The following is a 5,214-nucleotide window of genomic DNA, read 5'->3' as shown; positions in this document are numbered from 1 at the left end:
TCTGAGCTGCTCCCACCTGGGTTTGATCATCTGGTGGTGCTTGCGCTGTCAGGTGAGGAATCTTGCTGACGTCAGGAAACTAATATATATATATATATATATATATATATATATATATATATATATATATATATATATATATGTATGTGTGTGTGTGTGTGTGTGTGTGTGTGTGTGTGTGTGTGTGTGTGTGTACATATATGTGTGTACATGTACAAATGTGTTTGTTTATATAGTAATAAAAAACGTATAAAAATTTGTGAGTGGCTGTGTTTTGAAACATACATCCTGTCAGAATATTCTATTTATTTTAACCCCACTAAGATTATTTAAACGCACTGGACCATTTGTTATAATAGCTATAGTTTTAAACGTTTCAAGCAAAACAAATGTGAAAATTAGTTCAACATTAAACGAGTTATAGTTGATTAAAATTGATTCTGCACCTGGTTAACACATTGGACTGAGCGGAGTTGTCGACCGCCCCAAGATGGCGCCGCTAAATCTCGTCTACTCTTTATATATGTCTATGAATAGACCCCTTGCAACCACGTGACTCCGTTACCCAGAACCCCTTGCGTGGCGGCCATATTGGTTGGCACGCCATTTGACAAAATGACGAGTTCTCCAGGTATTTTTCTTCTTTAGAAAACGTATCACAAGATCGTTTTTAGAGTAAGTTGATGGTTGATGGTATCAGATTGCCAGATCCACACAGCAAAAGCCTGAAGGGACGGAGCGAGTCTGTGATATATGTATACACATATACATATATATGTATATATATACACATATATATATACATATACATATATATATATATATATATAGATATACACATATATACACATATATATATATATAGAGATATATAGATAGATATATAGATATAGATATACACACATAGATATATATATATATAGATATAGATAGATATATATATATATATATACATATATCTATATATATATATCATACATACATATATATATATATATAGATCTCTAATATATCTATCTATATCTATCTATCTATATGTATATATATATATATATCTCTATATCTATATCTATCTATATCTATATATATATATATCTATATTAGGGCTGGGCAATGATTAAAATATTTAATCGCGATTAATCGCCCTGATTAATCGCGATTAATCGCATTGTATTTACAAACTCCAAGAATGAATTCAAAAGTAGTGTAAAGAGCACTTTTATTTTAATGTTCTGCTGCCATATGAACAAAAGTGTTGTAACATTTGTAGCACTTATTTTATACTGGATATTTTCAACCCACCTATTGAATTTAGGGCACTACTTGATCTTTTCTTCATAAGAGAACAGCAAACACTGCAGCCAAAATATGGCCTTGTTTGACCTGCTGTATATTAGCCAGTCCCTAAGCTGGATGTATCATGAAACTGTTGACCTTTTGGGTTTTGTGGTTTTTATTTTATTATTACAATTAAATAATAATAATAATAATAATATAATAATAATAATAATAATAATGTTATGTTCAGTGTTTTTCGCTAATCCACCTCTTATATATTTCAATCCTTATGTAATTTTGTCTGTGTTGTGTGCACCAGCCTGTTGCTTTAATCCTATAAATTTCCCCGTCGTGGGATAAAAAAAGGTTTAGCTAATGTTATCTTATCTTAAATAACACTTTTTAATATATGTACTGGGTTCTTTCAAGGTCTTAATTACATGTTATGTGTGGGCTCCAGTAACATCCATCCATCCATCCATCCATCCATCCATCCATCCATCCACTGATCTACCTGGATGTTCCCTGGAGGACTGAATCGCCTCAGTCAGAGACGTCTGTGGGTCTGTCGGGGCAGTGAGAGAAGTTTCGTCTCCTCTCTCCGTTTCTGGGGCTCGACGTTTTCATGTTTTTTCACGTGCTTAGATAAATTTGTTGTGTTTCCACTTATGGAGGACCAATCCTGCCATAATTAAAAATACACACAGAAATAAATGAAGGACTTAATAATATAAAATGGCTTAAGAAAAGTGTCTAATAATATTAATTTGTGTGCCATTTAATGTGACAAAATAATAAAAATAAGATATTTCTTCAACAATTCATCAATTATTCATCAAAAAATATATATTTTAACTTACACTTTTATTTTTACTTTTCTTCTTGCTTTTATGCTGACTTATTTTTAACCCTTGTATTTCTGAAACAATCATTTATTTCTGCATCTAACTTTTCTAGCTGTTTTTTTACCCAAAGGATTTACGCCTGCCCTTTTATTTCCTTTTCCCCTTTTTCCACTTTGTATATTTCTACTTCTTGTTTTTAAAGCAACATTTCTAAAGCATGTTTTTCCTCCACCATAAATATTTCTTTCTAATTTATTTTAAACTTATATTTCTGAAACAATCATTTATTTCTGCCTCTAACTTTTCTAACTGTTTTTTTACCAACCCAATTTTTGCCTGCCCTTTTTATTTCCTTCTCCCTTTTTTCCACTTCTTGTATTTCTACTTGGTGTTTTTTTACTTCCTCTTTTTCCACTTTGTTTATTTCTACTTTGCGTTTTACTTCCTCTTTTTCCACTTTGTGTATTTCTACTTCGTGTTTTTTTACTTCTTCTTTTTCCACTTCGTGTATTTCCACTTCATGTATTTCTACTTGGTGTTTTTTTTACCTCCTCTTTTTCCACTTCGTGTATTTGTGCTTCGTGTTTTATTACTTCCTCTTTTTCCACTTGGTCTGACTGCAGGTGTTAATGTTAATACGATGGCAGGGAGGGAGGGGGGAGAGGGGGGCGGTGTCACCGGCAAAGCTTCACAACTATTGGCTAAGGCCTACCTCCCCGGAAACGAGCCTGCATCAGCTGGCCGCTTTCCCAGAATGCACCGCGGCCGCAGCTTGCTTATGGACAGCGCTAACAGAGATCACAGTGGTAAGTTAAAAAATACCTTTTCTGCTGCTGTTGTTCTTTAAAAGTACGTTTGAGGCAACAACATTATACTTTTAAGCTTCCCTATATGGCCTGTTTACAGAGTTAGTGTGTAATTTAAAAAGAACAAGTCCGACATGAGTGGACCACAGTTATCCGCAGATTCATTCGGGAGCGTCAGAAAGCTATGGTGCGTTCAGGAGCATGGGACATTTCATATTTACAAGGAAAGAGGCATAAAACGGAACAGAACTTCACTCATACAATATTTTGTCTATCCAGAAACAGTGTGGGCTTTCTTACAATACTGAATGCTCTATAATTGTATTTCGGTTATTTTTTTATTATGCACACCTGCTAGCTTTTTATTCTGAAACTTCTAATGTCCCATGCTCCTGAATGCACCATAGCTTTCTGAATGCGCTGTGCTGTGTAGATAGATTCACGTCTGATCTTCCGCTTAAGACAAAGCTTTGCAGTTTCAAAACTCATGTCGGCTCTCACGGATTACTGTTGTGTGAATGACAAGAGACCACAACAAATAAATCAGCCATTCCTCTAGGGAACGCAAAAGTATTCTGAGGTAACGCAAAAAAATATATATTTTTCCCCATGTCCCCTAAAGGGCTCTGTATACACTTCCCTCGGCCTTGTCGTGTGTCAAGTGCTGCTGGTTCTGATGCCGTTTTTTGTTGTTTTAATTCGGCAAAACGTTCATTTGTTTTGTGTTTATCTCACTGACTTGAGTTGCTTTGCTAGCCCAACTGTGCCAACTGGTAGTCATTTTAAGATTAACATGCCTATTTCCTACTTTTATCTTTAAAAAAAAACATTGAGGATGGTATTGAACAAGTGATAAGGTTGAAATTGTGACCATTTCTCTATAACTCATGGGAAAACGAAAACACAATTTTAACATAACATTGCAGGGTTAGGGTACTTTGTTGTACCTACTGACCACAGCATTGATCATTAAGATAGGAAAAGTCATTTCTGTCTGCCCACTTTTACAGTGATTAATCTATAAATTATGTGCAGTTAGTTCAGTTCATTCTTAGTGAAATGGCAAAATTAATCAATACATCTTACAATGAGAATCTGTACATTATAAAAACACCAGAGAAGAGAAGCCATTTGTTACATTTGCTATACTTGACTAGTTTTACAGGACTATACATTTTACTTTTTCTTTCTTGAGAACTATATTAATTTACATGTTAACCAGGTATAGTTTTATGATATGAAAAAGGTGAGAAATTAAAAACCAATTATGGTAACATTTGGCATTTTTTATTTACAGGAAGAAACACCAACAAAACATGTGAGGATAAGGAGAGTGCTGGTGACCCTCTTCTGGCTGGCGGCGGTGCCTCCTATAGGGAAACAGCCGACATCTTTGTGATGCCCTTGTGTGCCAGGTGGTGCACAGAGTCATGAACTCCCTGATGGGGATCATTAAAAAAAAATTTCTTCCCAAAAAGACAAGATTTGGAGGGAGTGGGTGCTGGTTTTGCCCGCCTTGCCGGGATCGAGGCGCTCAAAGGAGCAGTCGGTGCCATTGGTGGGTGACGTGCGAATTGTTCCACCTGCAGAGCCACAAAAGAAATGTTATTTAAACAGAAAACTCTTCCCTTCAATCATCCTGCAGGGTGTGTGTGACGCACGGGGAAAGATTTTGAATGTTTACATCGACAATGTAGGCTTTGTCCATCACTCACTGGTACTGTGGCGCTCTCCGTTGTATAAAAATGCTTTATACCCACCTAAGGGATTTTTTTTCTACACTGCAATGGTGCGTTCCCATGCCTCCTGGACCCAATCACCTCCCTGACGCCCTATCGCCCGCCAGTTGCCATTAAGATCTCTTACCTTCTTGTCCTTAAATAGAGCCAACAATGACACAAAATTGATACATAGATTATATTAATTGGATAGAACATTAAGACATATCAGCATATTACCTAAATTACAAGTTATTTTATATTTGGTACAGTCCAAGTGGAGGCACGCCACTACAGGCACCACGCCAAGGCAAGAAACATCACTGAGCGTGCCTTTGGTGCTATAAAGACGTGGTGGCGTTCCATTTTCTTTAGGGCGCTGGAGGTCCGCCCGACATTTGCCCCAAAAGTAATCGCCGCCTGCTGCATCCTCCACCATATTAGTATAGAGGCAGGGGACCAGCTTGACGTGGAGGAGGAGGAGGTTTACCCAGAAGAGGACGGCATCCGGCGGCTGAAGACAGCAAGCTGTCTGGAAGCTGCCTCCGAGCCAGACTGGCAGCCCGG

The 5,214-nt window shown here is 36.9% G+C and overlaps 2 long non-coding RNA genes across 2 annotated transcripts; one reads left to right on the top strand and one right to left on the bottom strand.

Moving 5' to 3' along the window:
- Positions 1-2,760: 2,760 nt before the first annotated feature.
- Positions 2,761-4,392, top strand: LOC118559273. Its single transcript, XR_004928740.1, has 2 exons — positions 2,761-2,929; positions 4,227-4,392. It is a non-coding gene; the product is annotated as an uncharacterized LOC118559273 (long non-coding RNA).
- A 47-nt stretch (positions 4,393-4,439) lies between these two features.
- On the bottom strand, positions 4,440-4,880 carry LOC118559272. Its single transcript, XR_004928739.1, has 2 exons — positions 4,690-4,880; positions 4,440-4,512 (listed from the first exon to the last, which is right to left on the bottom strand). It is a non-coding gene; the product is annotated as an uncharacterized LOC118559272 (long non-coding RNA).
- Between the last annotated feature and the right edge of the window lie 334 nt (positions 4,881-5,214).

Source organism: Fundulus heteroclitus, unplaced genomic scaffold (assembly GCF_011125445.2).
Source record: "Fundulus heteroclitus isolate FHET01 unplaced genomic scaffold, MU-UCD_Fhet_4.1 scaffold_259, whole genome shotgun sequence".
Taxonomy (NCBI): Eukaryota; Metazoa; Chordata; class Actinopteri; order Cyprinodontiformes; family Fundulidae; genus Fundulus; species Fundulus heteroclitus.
The sequence above is the reverse complement of the archived record's forward strand: the minus strand, read 5'-3'. Positions and strand labels throughout refer to the sequence as shown.